Genomic DNA, 18770 nt, shown 5'->3' on the forward strand with positions numbered 1-18770 from the left:
TACTGCTGCTGGCACTAATGCAGTGCCGGCAGCGCAGTACTAGTACGGCGCATGTCGCGAAGGGGTTAATTTACTAGTATGAGAACATTTTTATATTTTTAAAGGGATCCAAGAAGTATCGTTTCTCCTTGTGGAGAGTGACATGATAAGCATGTCGAGGTGAAGAGACTTAAAGCCGCAATGCTCCTCTGGGAAATATGCAAATTGCCTCTTCAGAGAGGAAGAGGACTAGAACTCTAGTGCCACCTATTGGAAGTAGCAATCCTAACAGTCAATGTCGACCCTTTAACGAGCCTTGTCAAATGACTTAGGATAATAGCCAAACCAGAATCTCAATTTGCAGACACTGTGTTTCGGGGTACTGCCCCTCGTCAGTGCAAAGTGGAGATCTGGTTTGGCTGATTGAGAGGCGTCGGACCGGGATCCAAGAAGTAGTACTGTTAGGATTGCTACTTCCAATAAGTGGCACTAGAGTTCTAGTCCTCTTCCTCTCTGAAGAGACAATTTGCATATTTCCCAGAGGAGCATTGCGGCTTTAAGTCTCCTCACCTCGACATCCTTATCATGTCACTCTCCGCAAGGAGAAACGATACTTCTTGAATCCCGGTCAGACGCCTCTCAATCAGTCAAACCAGATCTCCACTTTGCACTGACGAGGGGCAGTACCCCGAAACACAGTGTCTGCAAACTGAGATTCTGGTTTGACTATTATCCTAAGTCATGTGACAAGGCTCCTTAAAGGGTTGACATTGACTGTTAGGATCGCTACTTCCAATAGGTGGCACTAGAGTTATAGTCCTCTTCCTCATTGAAGAGACAATGTGCATATTTTTAAAGGGAAATTGTCTTTAAACCATAGTTCTATTGATGTTTACCATTCTTCTCTGAAATTAGTGTAGATCTCAGGGTGTACATTTTCCTTGTCTTAGAGAACTGCTACGTGTCATGGAAAGATTTTTTTTCAGTAGTTGAAGTTTTCCCACATTTACTAACTCTCCCAGAATGTCCAGGAAACTCCTGAATAAAGCTTCAGAACTTCTCGAAGAGCCAGCAAATCTCCAAGGTGCCCCAAAATCTCTCCAATGGTTCTCAGATTCTGTTCTTACCTTAACTTCTGAGCACCACTCTAGACAAAGTCTTGACACCACGTGTCCCAGGAGTGAAGCAAAGTGCAGAAATTAGGAGAAGCAAGTATCTAAACTTCTGGCCTGGTTCAGGACTACCAGATAAGCCCAGAATACCTCCCAGGTGCCCCAAATCTCACCACTCCCTAATTCTGTTTTCATCTCAACTCCTGAAAGCCCCAGACAACGCACTAACAATGAGTGCTCCAAGAGTGAAGAAGAGTGCAGAAATGGTCTGTATTTATTTAAAATTGTGCAGTCTAAGATCCATAATTTCTTTTATGGAGCGTGGTCTGAGGTTTCTAATAATTTATTGAGTCTGGGAGAATCTGAGAATCTATATTTCTTTATGGGTCTTATTTGCTTGTGCTGTTTATATGTGTATCTATGCTCAAAGGGGGACATATGTGACTCAAATGGTGTATGCTGGGCTGGGGTCATGTCCTACATAAATGGGCCAGAGAAGAACAAAATCTCCAAACTTTTGATCTGCTTGTTCCACACTTTGAAATCCCCCTTTGGAATCTCCTTAATATCCCCTCTCTGAAGTTGCCAAGTTTTGGTTTTCAGCACAGTTTTCAGATAGGCAAAGATTAATAGAGTTGATTCAGATATACTTCTTATTGTAGGTAAAGTTTCGAGTTTTCCTCTTGATCAAAACAAACTCTACACCATTTTCTGAATGTTCAATGTTTTTGCTTAGATCAAATTGTACAGATTTTTCTTTACCATATCAGACTATTTCTTGTCTGCATCAATCTTCACAGAATCTGTATTTAATATCATGTTATTTTGGGGAATCATTCCTGCAATTATCTGTCTGGTAAGAACCTTTTCTGGTTGATCGAGGTTGTAGATCTTTGAATTTTTTTTTACGTCTTCTTACTTTTTTTTTTTTTGTACTTTTGAACCATTGTTTTTATTGTTAGCAACGTAACTAGAATTATTTTTATGATCATCCAAATTACGTTAAATGGAGTCAGTGCTAAATGAATCAGCAATTCAATAACACAAAATAAAATGTTCAAAATGGCCGACATTTCTTTTAGGATGTTACTCAGTGCCATGAGAAAGTCCAGCAATAAATGTTTTACATGAACATAACTTTCATGGAATTCCATCCACAGGTTTCCAAAGGTACTCGGCAGTGTGAAATACTTCATTTTCCTCACTTTGGCCATTGTAGATATTCTATGGGTCAGGAACTTTGGAATATAGTTATATCTGAAAAACATAAATAAAGTACTATCAACACCAGAGAAAATCACAAAGATCCAATAGAGAGATTTAGAATTTGACATTATGTCTAATGCTGGTCACACATTGACCTTGCTTCCCTCTATCCTAGAATGAAATGGTGAAAAATGGTGCCCAGCTGTCACATACATCTGGAGACAGTTGGCCCCAAGGGAAGAAACTGAAGTGGGTACACAGAGCTCAATAAGTGATATGTAAGTGGCATTGCCAATGCTACTGCAAGATCTGGCAATCAAATGATCACATCACAGGGTGTATGTCAGCATAATATTTTCGCAACACACCCAGAAAAGCTCTACCAATTACATGTATCACTCTAATGGGTTGTTTTCCCATGTAACTGGGGATACCACAGATGTCCCGGTTACAGTAGAACGAAATGAAAAAAAATGATCTTAGGGAAAAATAAAAAATACATACACATATAACACATCTGCAAAAAAATTAAAAAAGAAAAAACCCAGAAAATAAAAAAGAACAAATTTTTTTTTTACATGTAACAAAAAATCTACACATTGGTTACCCACATTACTTTAAAGGGAACCTGTCACCAGAAAAAAAATATTATCCTGCAGATAAAAGGTTAATTTGCAGGTTAATAGCGTTACTAACCCAACCGGCGCCCGCACTTAAGGTACCGTCACATTTAGCGACGCTGCAGCGATACCGACAACGATGTTGATCGCTGCAGCGTCGTTGTGTGGTCGCTGGAGAGCTGTCACACAGATAGCTCTCCAGCGACCAACGATCCCGAGGTCCCCGGTAACCAGGGTAAACATCGGGTTACTAAGTGCAGGGCAAGTAAAAAAAAAAAACACTACATACTTACCTACCGCTGTCTGTCCCCGGCGCTGTGCTTCTCTGCACTCCTCCTGTACTGGCTGTGAGCACAGCGGCCGGAAAGCAGAGCGGTGACGTCACCGCTCTGCTTTCCGGCTGACCGACGCTCACAGCCAGTGCAGGAGGAGTGCAGAGAAGCAGAGCGCCGGGGACAGACAGCGGTAGGTAAGTATGTAGTCTTTTTTTTACTTTTACGCTGGTAACCAGGGTAAACATCGGGTAACTAAACGCGGCCCTGCGCTTAGTAACCCGATGTTTACCCTGGTTACCAGTGAAGACATCGCTGGATCGGTGTCACACACGCCGATTCAGCGATGTCTGCAGGGAGTCCAGCGACGAAATAAAGTTATGGACTTTCCTCAGCGACCAACGATCTCCCAGCAGGGGCCTGATCGTTGGTCGCTGTCACACAGAACGATTTCCTTAATGATATCGTTGCTACATCACAAAAAGCAATGATATCGTTAACGATATCGTTATGTGTGAAGGTACCTTTAGCCAAATGCTACGGGGAGAAAATTAACTTTATTGCCCCCCGCAGCATCCCGGTTTCAGTCCCCGGGCCAGTGCTGGTTCAGTCACTGCTGTGAGCATACGGAGCGGCAGCTGTAACTGCGCCCCTGACTCTGTGACATTGGCTCTGCGTCGGGGCTCAGCTGTCAGTCAGGGCCGAGGTGCAGTTACAGCGGCCGCTCTCTATACTCACAGCAGTGACTGAAACCGGAAGGGGAATAAAACTAATTTTCTCCCCGCAACGTTCGGCAAAGTGCTGGCGCCGTGCAGGTTAATAACTCTATTAACCTTTATATAGCTTAATGTCCTTGTAGTGAAATACTCCTAAAATAATAGGTGAACACTCCCAAAAATCTTAATGTAACTTTTTTTTGTTAACCCTAGGTGCATGTTTATTAAAGGTAGAGGGAAGTGCTCCTTCAGAATTTATTTTTTTTAAATCTTTTATTGATAACATAGTAAAAGAAAGTTAAAATCAAGAACGGTGCAAGGAAAAAGATGGAGGGACTTTCGACTCAAACAGAATGAATTGCAAAACAGGATAATAAAACTTCAGTAATCATGCTGGTGGTGCCCTCCAAGCATACAGGCAAGGTATTCTGTAGGTTTCAGCTGTGTGAATGAGGACAAATCAAAATGAAGCTCAAAGTAAACACAAGATGTCTGTGCTTTAGGATATATTAAAGTGCTAAGTGCAAACAACTATATACAGAAAAAGGGCCTCCTGCATGAATGGATTGCTACTGGAGGTTGTGAACTGAGGCAGGTTGAATTATTCGTACAACACAATGCCTAATGGAAACAGTCTGCCTAAGCAAACGTAGTTAAAGCATAGCTGAGACTTCCAAGGAGTGAAAGCAAATACAGTATTGGAGACCATAGTAATCCGACCCATGAAACATGACAATAATTGACATAAACTCATCATGAGGTTAAAGTTGCGGTGAAAATGTTTGCAATCAAAGACAAGCAAATCAACCGTACATGAAGCAAATCCACCCGTGACGGCCTCTGCCTAGACACGCCCCATGTAGAAACCGGGGCGAAACATGCGCGTCTGGGCAGAGGACTCCTCCACGTAATATACTGTTTGAGTCCAAAGTCCCTCCAATTTTTTCCCATATACCTTTCTCGACTGTAACTTTCTTTTACTATGTTATCAATAAAATACGGTAATTTTTAAAAAAATAAATGTAACAACTCTGCTGGCATCACAGCATGGCCTCACATCTCTCACACAATCTTACCCACTGCTCCAGGCCATGATGTGCTTTCTCTTTAATGCCAGCTCCATGTTCTGTGTCTCCGTTCTCTGCAGGCCTCATGGCTATGTATATAGGGGGCCGGCTCCTGAACTCTCTGGTTCTTATAGGAATCAGGTGCACCTGTCCAATCAGTTCCTGACCAATTACCAAGAGGCCTCCTGTATATAGTGCAGCTCCTCCCTGTGGTCTGGGCCTGTGCAATGTGTTAGCTCAGTTAGTGTTTAGCTGCTGAGTTTGCCTGGCCTTGCTCTGAGTTATTCCCTCTGAGCTTTTCTCTGTGCTTTTGCCTTGTTCTTGTAGTCCGCCCTCCAGGAGGCAGAATATCCTGGTCCCTGTGTCTTTGTCCCTGTGTCTTGTTCTATTGCCTTGTCTGTACTTTGTCTTTTCTCGGTCTCCTTGTCTGTGGCTTTCTTCCCTGCTTTCTTTCCTTGTGTTTTCTGTCTGCTTTCACTCCGCACTCTTGCGGCTCTGCACTCAGACCTTGCTTCGCACTCTCTGGCTTTGCTCTGTGGCTCCGCTCTTTGCGGTTCTATCTGGCCCCGCTCTTTGCGGTACTATCTGGCCCCACCTCCTGTGTTTCTGCACTTGGCTCCGTCTCTGCTCTTGGCTCCGCCTCCAGCGTCTCCGCTCTTGGCGTTACCTCCAGCGTCTCCGCTCTTGGCTCCGCCTCCAGCGTCTCCGCTCTTGGCTCCGCCTCCAGCGTCTCCGCTCTTGGCTCCGCCTCCAGCATCTCCGCTCTTGGCTCCGCCTCCAGCGTCTCCGCTCTTGGCTCCGCCTCCAGCATCTCCGCCCTTGGCTCCGCCTCTTGCGGCTCCGTCCTTGGCTCTGCCTTCTCCTTCTCTTCTCTTAGTTCCACCTTCTACTTGTTACTTGGTCCTCCTGTGTGAACAGGTCCCTACCTGTTCCTTCATTCTCCTTTCCTTCCGGCTTGTTTCCGTACCTGCATCTTCTGAGTGTACAGGTCCCTACCTGTTCCTTCATCACACTCACAATAGGACTGCACTCGGGTGTCATCAGAGTGCAGCCTGATTCATACACATCAACCCTAAACTGCTAGGTCAACCTACAGTGTTGATATCTTCTCCACCCAATCAGCTAGCTATTGAGTCACTGTGTGCTGACCTCACTGAAGTAAAGGAAACAGTGGCGTCCTCTCCGCACACCTCCAGTGTCAATACCTGTGACCAGTTCCCAGGAACATCCCTGTCACTTAAAAAATTTTCTATGAACTTTGGGAAGAAGATGCTTCCTGTAATGGTGCCTTCGGATTCCATGTGGCAGGTGGATGAAGAAATTGAAGCTGAAGCTCTTGCATCTCTGTTCTTCACCAATCCGGAGGAAGAAATGGTCCAGTCTTGTCAGAGCAACTGGCTGATGGATCTTGCTAAATGTATGTCTTCTGCTTCCAAGTGGTTACTTGCTGATAATACTAAGACAGAGACTTACTCATCCTCTAATCTTGAAGAGGAGGTCTGTTGTGAGTTCTGTGGCAGAGCTCCCTCCTGTGGTCACGGGTGGTGCTTCGGCTGATTCTCTCTGTGAGCTTCCGTTGGTGGAGGGGAGTGGTGCTGCGGCTTCTGAGTTTCCTTCCTCAGGTGATGTGGTGAAGTCGTTGGGTGCTGCTCTATTTAACTCCACCTAGTGCTTTGATCCTGGCCTCCAGTCAATGTTCTAGTATTGGACCTGTTTCCTCCTGGATCATTCCTGTGGCCTGCTGCTCTGCATAGCTAAGTTCCGCTTTTGCTATTTGTTTGCTGTTTTTTTCTGTCCAGCTTGCTTATTTGTTTTTTTCTTGCTTGCTGGAAGCTCTGGGACGCAGAGGGTGTACCTCCGTGCCGTTAGTTTGGTACGGAGGGTCTTTTTGCCCCTTTTGCGTGGTTGTTTGTAGGGTTTTGTGTTGACCACAAAGTTACCTTTCCTATCCTCGCTCTGTTCAGAAAGTCGGGCCTCACTTTGCTAAATCTATTTCATCTCTACGTTTGTCTTTTCATCTTAACTCACAGTCATTATATGTGGGGGCTGCCTTTTCCTTCGGGGGATTTCTCTGAGGCAAGGTAGGCTTATTTTCTATCTTCAGGCTAGCTAGTTTCTCAGGCTGTGCCGAGTTGCATAGGGAGCGTTAGGCGCAATCCACGGCTGCCTCTAGTGTGGTTGGAGAGGATTAGGGATTGCGGTCAGCAGAGTTCCCACGTCTCAGAGCTCGTTCTATGTTTTTGGGTTATTGTCAGGTCACTGTATGTGCTCTGACTTCTATGTCCATTGTGGTACTGAATTACCAGATCATAACAGTACTGGAGGCCCAAAGTACTAATGATTCTCAATAGAGGGAAAAAAGAAGTTCTGAGACCATTTTTTTTTCTCTGCACTGTGTTTTGCCTTTTTTTTCCCTAGACATTTGGGTGGTTCAGGACACAGGTGTAGCGATGGACATTAAAGGTCTGTCTTCATGTGTGGATCAGCTCACGGCAAGAGTACAAAATATTCAAGACTTTGTGGTTCAGAATTCTATGTTAGAACCAAGAATTCCTATTCCTGATTTGTTTTTTGGAGATAGAACTAAATTTCTGAGGTTCAAAAATAATTGTAAACTATTTCTGGCTTTGAAACCTCGCTCCTCTGGTGACCCAGTTCAACAAGTTAGGATCATTATTTCTTTTTTACGTGGCGACCCTCAGGACTGGGCATTTTCTCTTGCGTCAGGAGATCCTGCATTAAGTAATATCGATGCGTTTTTCCTGGCGCTCGGATTGCTGTACGATGAACCTAATTCAGTGGATCAGGCAGAGAAAAATTTGCTAGCTCTGTGTCAGGGTCAGGATGAGATAGAGGTATATTTGTTGTGAATTCTGTGGCAGAGCTCCCTCCTGTGGTCACAAGTGGTACTTCGGCTGATTCTCTCTGGGAGCTTCCGTTTGTGGAGGAAACTGGTACTGCTGCTTCTGAGTTTCCTCCCTCAGGTGATCTGGTGAGGTCGTTAGGTGCTTCTCTACTTAACCCCACCTAATGCTTTGATTCATGCTTCCTGTCTATGTTCCAGTGTTGGACTTGTGTTTCTCTGGATCATTCCTGTGGCCTGCTGCTCTGCATAGCTAAGTGCTTCATTGCTATTTGTTGCTATTTTTTCTGTCCAGCTTGTCTATTTGTTTTGCTGGAAGCTCTGGGACGCAAAGGGTGTACCTCCGTGCCGTTAGTTCGGTACGGAGGGTCTTTTTGCCCCTTTGCGTGGTTTTCTTTAGGGTTTTGTGTAGACCGCAAAGTTATCTTTCCTATCCTCGTTCTGTCTAGAATATCGGGCCTCACTTTGCTGAATCTATTTCATCCCTACGTTTGTCTTTTCATCTTACTCACAGTCATTATATGTGGGGGGCTGCCTTTTCCTTTGGGGTATTTCTCTGAGGCAAGGTAGGCTTATTTTTTCTATCTTCAGGCTAGTTAGTTTCTCAGGCTGTGCCGAGTTGCATAGGTAGCGTTAGGCGCAATCCACGGCTGCCTCTAGTTGTGTTTGGAGAGGATCAGGGATTGCGGTCTGCAGAGTTCCCACGTCTCAGAGCTCGTTCTATTATTTTGGGTTATTGTCAGATCATTGTATGTGCTCTGACCTCCATGTCCATTGTGATACTGAATTGCCTTTCATAACAGTACAGGAAGCCAAAAGTACTAATGATTCTCAATAGAGGGAAAAAAGAAGTTCTGAGACCATTTTTTTTTCTTGGCTTTGTGTTTTGTCTTTTTTTTCCCCTAGACATTTGGGTGGTTCAGTACACAGGTGTAGCGATGGACATTAGAAGTCTGTCTTCATTTGTGGATCAGCTCTCGGCAAGAGTACAAAAGATTCAAGACACTATTGATCAGAAATCTATGTTAGAACCAAGAATTCCTATTCCTGATTTGTTTTTTGGAGATAGAACTAAGTTTCTGAGTTTCAAAAATAATTGTAAGTTATTTCTGGCCTTGAAACCTCGTTCCTCTGGTGATCCAGTTCAACAGGTTTTGATTATTATTTCTTTTTTGCGCGGCGAACCTCAGGACTGGGCATTCTCTCTTGCGCCAGGAGATCCTGCATTGAGTAATATCAATGCGTTTTTCCTGGCGCTCGGATAGCTGTACGATGAGCCTAATTCAGTGGATCAGGCAGAAAAGAATTTGCTGGCTCTTTGTCAGGGTCAGGATGAGATAGAGGTATATTGCCAGAAATTTAGAAAATGGTCAGTGCTCACTCAATGGAATGAATCTGTGCTGGCAGCTATGTTCAGAAAGGGTCTCTCTGAAGCCCTTAAGGATGTCATGGTGGGATTTCCTATGCCTGCTGGTTTGAATGAGTCTATGTCTTTGGCTATTCAGATCGGTCGACGCTTGCGTGAGCGTAAATCTGTGCACCATTTGGCGGTATTACCTGAGCTTAAACCTGAGCCTATGCAGTGCGATAGGACTTTGACCAGAGTTGAACGGCAAGAACACAGACGTCTGAATGGGCTGTGTTTCTACTGTGGTGATTCCACTCATGCTATCTCTGATTGTCCTAAGCGCACTAAGCGGTTCGCTAGGTCTGCCACCATTGGTACGGTACAGTCAAAATTTCTTCTGTCCGTTACCTTGATCTGCTCTTTGTCATCATATTCTGTCATGGCGTTTGTGGATTCAGGCGCTGCTCTGAATTTGATGGACTTGGAATATGCTAAGCGTTGTGGGTTTTTCTTGGAGCCCTTGCAGTGTCCTATTCCATTGAGAGGTATTGATGCTACGCCTTTGGCCAAGAATAAGCCTCAATACTGGACCCAGCTGACCATGTGCATGGCTCCTGCACATCAGGAGGATATTCGCTTTCTGATGTTGCATAATCTGCATGATGTGGTCGTGTTGGGGTTGCCATGGCTACAAGCCCATAATCCAGTATTGGATTGGAAATCCATGTCGGTGTCCAGCTGGGGTTGTCAGGGGGTACATGGTGATGTTCCATTTTTGTCAATTTCGTCATCCACCCCTTCTGAGGTTCCAGAGTTCTTGTCTGATTACCGGGATGTATTTGATGAGCCCAAGTCCGATGCCCTACCTCCGCATAGGGATTGTGATTGTGCTATCAATTTGATTCCTGGTGGTAAATTCCCAAAAGGTCGACTGTTTAATTTATCCGTGCCTGAGCACACCGCTATGCGCAGTTATGTGAAGGAATCCCTGGAGAAGGGGCATATTCGCCCGTCATCGTCGCCATTAGGAGCAGGGTTCTTTTTTGTGGCCAAAAAGGATGGTTCGCTGAGACCTTGTATAGATTATCGCCTTCTTAATAAGATCACTGTTAAATTTCAGTACCCCTTGCCTTTGTTATCTGATTTGTTTGCTCGGATTAAGGGGGCTAGTTGGTTCACCAAGATTGATCTTCGTGGTGCGTATAATCTGGTGCGAATCAGGCGAGGCGATGAATGGAAAACTGCATTTAATACGCCCGAGGGTCATTTTGAGTATCTAGTGATGCCATTCGGACTTGCCAATGCTCCATCAGTGTTTCAGTCCTTTATGCATGACATCTTCCGAGAGTACCTGGATAAATTCCTGATTGTGTACTTGGATGACATTTTGATCTTCTCGGATGATTGGGAGTCTCATGTGAAACAGGTCAGAACGGTTTTTCAGGTCCTGCGTGCTAACTCTTTGTTTGTGAAGGGATCAAAGTGTCTCTTTGGTGTGCAGAAGGTTTCATTTTTGGGGTTCATCTTTTCCCCTTCTACTATCGAGATGGATCCTGTTAAGGTCCAAGCCATCCATGATTGGACTCAGCCGACATCTCTGAAAAGTCTGCAAAAGTTCCTGGGCTTTGCTAATTTTTATCGTCGCTTCATCTGCAATTTTTCTAGTATTGCCAAACCATTGACCGATTTGACCAAGAAGGGTGCTGATTTGGTCAATTGGTCTTCTGCTGCTGTGGAAGCTTTTCAAGAGTTGAAGCGTCGTTTTTCTTCTGCCCCTGTGTTGTGTCAACCTGATGTTTCTCTTCCGTTCCAGGTCGAGGTTGATGCTTCTGAGATTGGAGCAGGGGCTGTTTTGTCGCAGAGAGGTTCTGATTGTTCAGTGATGAAACCATGCGCTTTTTTTTCCAGGAAGTTTTCGCCTGCTGAGCGGAATTATGATGTGGGCAACCGAGAGTTGCTGGCCATGAAGTGGGCATTCGAGGAGTGGCGTCATTGGCTTGAAGGAGCTAAGCATCGCGTGGTGGTATTGACTGATCATAAGAACCTGACTTATCTCGAGTCTGCTAAGCGTTTGAATCCTAGACAGGCTCATTGGTCGCTGTTTTTCGCCCGTTTTGACTTTGTGATTTCGTACCTTCCGGGCTCTAAAAATGTGAAGGCGGATGCTCTGTCTAGGAGTTTTGTGCCCGACTCTCCGGGTTTATCTGAGCTGGCGGATATCCTCAAGGAAGGAGTAATTGTGTCTGCCATCTCCCCTGAATTGCGGCGGGTGCTGTAAAAATTTCAGGCTAATAAACCTGATCGTTGTCCAGCGGAGAAACTGTTTGTCCCGGATAGGTGGACAAATAAAGTGATCTCTGAGGTTCATTGTTCAGTGTTGGCTGGTCATCCTGGAATCTTTGGTACCAGATAGTTAGTGGCTAGATCCTTTTGGTGGCCGTCTCTGTCGCGGGATGTGCGTTCTTTTGTGCAGTCCTGTGGGATTTGTGCTCGGGCTAAGCCCTGCTGTTCTCGTGCCAGTGGGTTGCTTTTGCCCTTGCTGGTCCCGAAGAGACCTTGGACACATATCTCTATGGATTTTATTTCAGATCTTCCCGTCTCTCAAAAGATGTCAGTCATTTGGGTGGTCTGTGATCGCTTTTCTAAGATGGTCCATCTGGTACCCTTGTCCAAGTTGCCTTCCTCCTCTGATTTGGTGCCATTGTTCTTCCAGCATGTGGTTCGTTTGCATGGCATTCCAGAGAATATCGTTTCTGACAGAGGTTCCCAGTTTGTTTCGAGGTTTTGGCGAGCCTTTTGTGGTAGGATGGGCATTGACTTGTCTTTTTCCTCGGCTTTCCATCCTCAGACTAATGGCCAGACCGAACGAACCAATCAGACCTTGGAAACCTATCTGAGATGCTTTGTTTCTGCCGATCAGGATGACTGGGTGTCCTTTTTGCCTTTGGCTGAGTTCGCCCTTAATAATCGGGCCAGCTCGGCTACCTTGGTTTCGTCATTTTTCTGCAATTCTGGGTTCCATCCTCGTTTCTCTTCAGGACAGGTTGAGTCTTCGGACTGTCCTGGTGTGGATACTGTGGTGGACAGGTTGCAGCAGATTTGGACTCATGTAGTGGACAATTTGACCTTGTCCCAGGAGAAGGCTCAACGTTTCGCTAATCGCAGACGCCGTGTGGGTCCCCGACTTCGTGTTGGGGATCTGGTTTGGTTATCTTCTCGTCATATTCCTATGAAGGTTTCCTCTCCGAAGTTTAAACCTCGTTTCATTGGTCCTTATAGGATTTCTGAGGTTATTAATCCTGTGTCTTTTCGTCTGACCCTCCCAGATTCTTTTTTCATACATAACGTCTTCCATAGGTCATTGTTGCGGAGATACGTGGCACCTATGGTACCATCTGTTGACCCTCCTGCCCCGGTTTTGGTGGAGGGGGAATTGGAGTATATTGTGGAGAAGATTTTGGATTCTCGTGTTTCAAGACGGAAACTCCAGTATCTGGTTAAATGGAAGGGTTATGCTCAGGAGGATAATTCCTGGGTTTTTGCCTCTGATGTCCATGCTCCCGATCTTGTTCGTGCCTTTCATGTGGCTCATCCTGGTCGGCCTGGGGGCTCTGGTGAGGGTTCGGTGACCCCTCCTCAAGGGGGGGGTACTGTTGTGAATTCTGTGGCAGAGCTCCCTCCTGTGGTCACAAGTGGTACTTCGGCTGATTCTCTCTGGGAGCTTCCGTTTGTGGAGGAAACTGGTACTGCTGCTTCTGAGTTTCCTCCCTCAGGTGATCTGGTGAGGTCGTTAGGTGCTTCTCTACTTAACCCCACCTAATGCTTTGATTCATGCTTCCTGTCTATGTTCCAGTGTTGGACTTGTGTTTCTCTGGATCATTCCTGTGGCCTGCTGCTCTGCATAGCTAAGTGCTTCATTGCTATTTGTTGCTATTTTTTCTGTCCAGCTTGTCTATTTGTTTTGCTGGAAGCTCTGGGACGCAAAGGGTGTACCTCCGTGCCGTTAGTTCGGTACGGAGGGTCTTTTTGCCCCTTTGCGTGGTTTTCTTTAGGGTTTTGTGTAGACCGCAAAGTTATCTTTCCTATCCTCGTTCTGTCTAGAATATCGGGCCTCACTTTGCTGAATCTATTTCATCCCTACGTTTGTCTTTTCATCTTACTCACAGTCATTATATGTGGGGGGCTGCCTTTTCCTTTGGGGTATTTCTCTGAGGCAAGGTAGGCTTATTTTTCTATCTTCAGGCTAGTTAGTTTCTCAGGCTGTGCCGAGTTGCATAGGTAGCGTTAGGCGCAATCCACGGCTGCCTCTAGTTGTGTTTGGAGAGGATCAGGGATTGCGGTCTGCAGAGTTCCCACGTCTCAGAGCTCGTTCTATTATTTTGGGTTATTGACAGATCACTGTATGTGCTCTGACCTCCATGTCCATTGTGATACTGAATTGCCTTTCATAACATATATTGTCAGAAATTTAGAAAGTGGTCCGTACTCACTCAATGGAATGAAGGTGCGCTCGCCGCTATTTTCAGAAAGGGTCTCTCTGAAGCCCTTAAAGATGTCATGGTGGGATTTCCTATGCCTGCTGGTCTGAATGAGTCTATGTCTTTGGCCATTCAGATCGGTCGACGTTTGCGTGAGCGTAAATCTGTGCACCATTTGGCGGTATTATCTGAGCATAAACCTGAGCCTATGCAGTGCGATAGGACTTTGACCAGAGTTGAACGGCAAGAACACAGACGTCTGAATGGGCTGTGTTTCTACTGTGGTGATTCCACTCATGCTATCTCTGATTGTCCTAAGCGCACTAAGCGGCTCGCTAGGTCTGCCACCATTGGTACGGTACAGTCAAAATTTCTTTTGTCCGTTACCTTGATCTGCTCTTTGTCATCTTATTCTGTCATGGCATTTGTGGATTCAGGCGCTGCCCTGAATTTGATGGACTTGGAGTATGCTAGGCGTTGTGGGTTTTTCTTGGAGCCCTTGCAGTATCCTATTCCATTGAGAGGAATTGATGCTACGCCTTTGGCCAAGAATAAGCCTCAGTACTGGACCCAGCTGACCATGTGCATGGCTCCTGCACATCAGGAGGTTATTCGCTTTCTGGTGTTGCATAATCTGCATGATGTGGTCGTGTTGGGGTTGCCATGGCTACAAGTCCATAATCCAGTATTAGATTGGAAATCCATGTCTGTGTCCAGCTGGGGTTGTCAGGGGGTACATGGTGATGTCCCATTTCTGTCTATTTCGTCATCCACCCCTTCTGAGGTTCCAGAGTTCTTGTCTGATTACCGGGATGTAGCTAAGCCCTGCTGTTCTCGTGCCAGTGGGTTGCTTTTGCCCTTGCCGGTCCCGTAGAGGCCTTGGACACATATCTCTATGGATTTTATTTCAGATCTTCCCGTCTCTCAAAAAATGTCAGTCATTTGGGTGGTTTGTGATCGCTTCTCTAAGATGGTCCATTTGGTACCCTTGTCTAAATTACCTTCCTCCTCTGATTTGGTGCCATTGTTCTTCCAGCATGTGGTTCGTTTACATGGCATTCCAGAGAATATCATTTCTGACAGAGGTTCCCAGTTTGTTTCGAGGTTTTGGCGAGCATTTTGTGCTAGGATGGGCATTGACTTGTCTTTTTCCTCGGCTTTCCATCCTCAGACTAATGGCCAGACCGAACGAACCAATCAGACCTTGGAAACATATCTGAGATGCTTTGTTTCTGCTGATCAGAATGACTGGGTGTCCTTTTTGCCTTTGGCTGAGTTCGCCCTTAATAATCGGGCCAGCTCGGCTACCTTGGTTTCGCCGTTTTTCTGCAACTCTGGGTTCCATCCTCGTTTCTCTTCAGGGCAGGTTGAGTCTTCGGACTGTCCTGGTGTGGATACTGTGGTGGACAGGTTGCAGCAGATTTGGACTCATGTAGTGGACAATTTGACCTTGTCCCAGGAGAAGGCTCAACGTTTCGCTAATCGCAGACGCTGTGTGGGTCCCCGACTTCGTGTTGGGGATTTGGTTTGGTTATCTTCTCGTCATATTCCTATAAAGGTTTCCTCTCCTAAGTTTATACCTCGTTTCATTGGTCCGTATAGGATTTCTGAGGTTCTTAATCCTGTGTCTTTTCGTCTGACCCTTCCAGATTCTTTTTCCATTCATAACGTATTCCACAGGTCATTGTTGCGGAGATACGTGGCACCTATGGTTCCATCTGTTGATCCTCCTGCCCCGGATTTGGTGGAGGGGGGGTTGGAGTATATTGTGGAGAAGATTTTGGATTCTCGTGTTTCAAGACGGAAACTCCAGTATCTGGTTAAGTGGAAGGGTTATGCTCAGGAAGATAATTCCTGGGTCTTTGCCTCTGATGTCCATGCTCCCGATCTTGTTCGTGCCTTTCATATGGCTCATCCTGGTCGTCCTGGGGGCTCTGGTGAGGGTTCGGTGACCCCTCAAGGGGGGGGGTACTGTTGTGAGTTCTGTGGCAGAGCTCCCTCCTGTGGTCACGGGTGGTGCTTCGGCTGATTCTCTCTGTGAGCTTCCGTTGGTGGAGGGGAGTGGTGCTGCGGCTTCTGAGTTTCCTTCCTCAGGTGATGTGGTGAAGTCGTTGGGTGCTGCTCTATTTAACTCCACCTAGTGCTTTGATCCTGGCCTCCAGTCAATGTTCTAGTATTGGACCTGTTTCCTCCTGGATCGTTCCTGTGGCCTGCTGCTCTGCATAGCTAAGTTCCGCTTTTGCTATTTGTTTGCTGTTTTTTTCTGTCCAGCTTGCTTATTTGTTTTTCTTCTTGCTTGCTGGAAGCTCTGGGACGCAGAGGGTGTACCTCCATGCCGTTAGTTCGGTACGGAGGGTCTTTTTGCCCCCTTTGCGTGGTTGTTTGTAGGGTTTTGTGTTGACCGCAAAGTTACCTTTCCTATCCTCGCTCTGTTTAGAAAGTCGGGCCTCACTTTGCTAAATCTATTTCATCTCTACGTTTGTCTTTTCATCTTAACTCACAGTCATTATATGTGGGGGCTGCCTTTTCCTTCGGGGGATTTCTCTGAGGCAAGGTAGGCTTAATTTCTATCTTCAGGCTAGCTAGTTTCTCAGGCTGTGCCGAGTTGCATAGGGAGCGTTAGGCGCAATCCACGGCTGCCTCTAGTGTGGTTGGAGAGGATTAGGGATTGCGGTCAGCAGAGTTCCCACATCTCAGAGCTCGTTCTATGTTTTTGGGTTATTGTCAGGTCACTGTATGTGCTCTGACTTCTATGTCCATTGTGGTACTGAATTACCAGATCATAACAGAGGTCCAGTTTTTTCAGGGTACCAGGTTGAAGATGTTTCCTATATGTATGCCACCAGTTTCCATCTGGCTATCAGGCGAAGATTCCAAGACTGAAGTGTTCTCATCTCTGCTTCCCACCGGTCTAAAGGAGGAGGTCCAATTTTCTTGTGATGATGGACTTAAGTTGGATCCAGTGAAGGTGTCTTCAGTGTCCAAAGAATCAGACTATGTTGTGGTCAAATCACAAGCTTCCAAGTCCCTGCTTTCTGCTGACCAGGTGAAAGAAGTCCTGTCCCTTGTGTCTTCTGAGTGGGAGGCTGATCTTACTGGACTCAAAGAGACTGAGCATCCTGAGATCTTTAATGTCTCAAATACCTCATTCTACGAGAGGAATGTTGTGATGGCTATGACTATGTGTCCTCCTATCCTTCTTCTACAGGCTGTTCTGGCGGGCTTGAAAAAGAGGGGCCGTAAAGGGGGGGTGGGGTACTGTAACAACTCTGCTGGCATCACAGCATGGCCTCACATCTCTCACACAATCTTACCCACTGCTCCAGGCCATGATGTGCTTTCTCTTTAATGCCAGCTCCATGTTCTGTGTCTCTGCTCTCTGCATGCCTCATGGCTATGTGTATAGGGGGCCGGCGCCTGAACTCTCTGGTTCTTATAGGAATCAGGTGCACCTGTCCAATCAGTTCCTGACCAATTACCAAGAGGCCTCCTGTATATAGTGCAGCTCCACCCTGTGGTCTGGGCCTGTGCAATGTGTTAGCTCAGTTAGTGTTTAGCTGCTGAGTTTGCCTGGCCTTGCTCTGAGTTATTCCCTCTGAGCTTTTCTCTGTGCTTTTGCCTTGTTCTTGTAGTCCGCCCTCCAGGAGGCAGAATATCCTGGTCCCTGTGTCTTTGTCCCTGTGTCTTGTTCTATTGCCTTGTCTGTACTTTGTCTTTTCTCGGTCTCCTTGTCTGTGGCTTTCTTCCCTGCTTTCTTTCCTTGTGTTTTCTGTCTGCTTTCACTCCGCACTCTTGCGGCTCTGCACTCAGACCTTGCTTCGCACTCTCTGGCTTTGCTCTGTGGCTCCGCTCTTTGCGGTTCTATCTGGCCCCGCTCTTTGCGGTACTATCTGGCTCTGCCTCCTGTGTTTCTGCACTTGGCTCCGCCTCCAGCGTCTCCGCTCTTGGCGTTACCTCCAGCGTCTCCGCTCTTGGCTCCGCCTCCAGCGTCTCCGCTCTTGGCTCCGCCTCCAGCGTCTCCGCACTTGGCTCCGCCTCCAGGGTCTCCGCTCTTGGCTCCGCCTCCAGCGTCTCCGCTCTTGGCTCCGCCTCCAGCGTCTCCGCCCTTGGCTCCGCCTCTTGCGGCTCCGCCCTTGGCTCTGCCTTCTCCTTCTCTTCGTTCCACCTTCTACTTGTTACTTGGTCCTCCTGTGTGAACAGGTCCCTACCTGTTCCTTCATTCTCCTTTCCTTCTGGCTTGTTTCCGTACCTGCATCTTCTGTGTGTACAGGTCCCTACCTGTTCTGTCATCACACTCACACTAGGACTGCACTCGGGTGTCATCAGAGTGCAGCCTGATTCATACACCACATCAACCCGTCCTGTGTATCCTGTGTTCCTGCCAGTCCTGCCGTTCCTGCCCTGCCTTCCAGTCCTGTGTTCTCTGCAGTGCCTCCCAATCCTGTGTTCCTGCCAGTCCTGCCCTGCCTTCCAGTCCTGTGTTCCTGCTGTCCTAGCCAGTCCTGTTTCCTGCCGTGTCTCTGCCAGCCCTGAGTTCTCTGCCGTGTCTCTGCCAGCCCTGTCTCAGCCGTGCCAGCCTACTCGTCTGTGTTCCAGCCGTGCTCTTCTGCCAGTCCTGCCTAATGCCCGCAGCAATCCAGGTGTTCCTGTCTCCCAAGTGGGATCAGCAGCCACAGCCAGACACCACCCTGGAGTAGCACCTGGCAGCTGCCTGCTGCACAAGCCTGTCCTCACCATCAGAGGCTCCAGTGAAAACCCAGGCAGCTGTCATAGTCACGCCCCTTCCAGGGTAGTCTGGTTTGTGGCACAGTGGGGCCACAAACCCCCCGAGCTCACGCCCACCAGACAGGGCGTGAGTGTGACAATAAATTCTAAAGCAGCACTTCCCTCTACCTTTGATAAACATGCACCTAGGGTTAACAAAAAATAAATAAAAAATAACGCTATTTAAACTTCTCCTCAACAGTATCACGGACCTGCCTGTTGTGTTCCTTGGTCTTCATGATGCTCTCTGTGCTTCACACAGAACCCTGAGACTATCACAGAGCAGGTGCATTTATACGGAGACTTGATTACACACAGGTGGATTATATTTATCATCATTAGGCA

At 46.7% G+C, this 18770-nt stretch overlaps 1 long non-coding RNA gene across 1 annotated transcript in view; it reads right to left on the minus strand.

Moving 5' to 3' along the window:
• Positions 1–1795: 1795 nt before the first annotated feature.
• Positions 1796–18770, minus strand: part of LOC138661851 (uncharacterized) — a 90629-nt gene continuing 73654 nt past the window's right edge. Inside the window, exon 3 of the long non-coding RNA XR_011317972.1 lies at positions 1796–2348. This is a non-coding gene — a long non-coding RNA (uncharacterized lncRNA). The remainder of the gene's footprint in view (positions 2349–18770) is intronic.

Source organism: Ranitomeya imitator, chromosome 2 (genome assembly GCF_032444005.1).
Source record: "Ranitomeya imitator isolate aRanImi1 chromosome 2, aRanImi1.pri, whole genome shotgun sequence".
Lineage (NCBI taxonomy): Eukaryota > Metazoa > Chordata > Amphibia > Anura > Dendrobatidae > Ranitomeya > Ranitomeya imitator.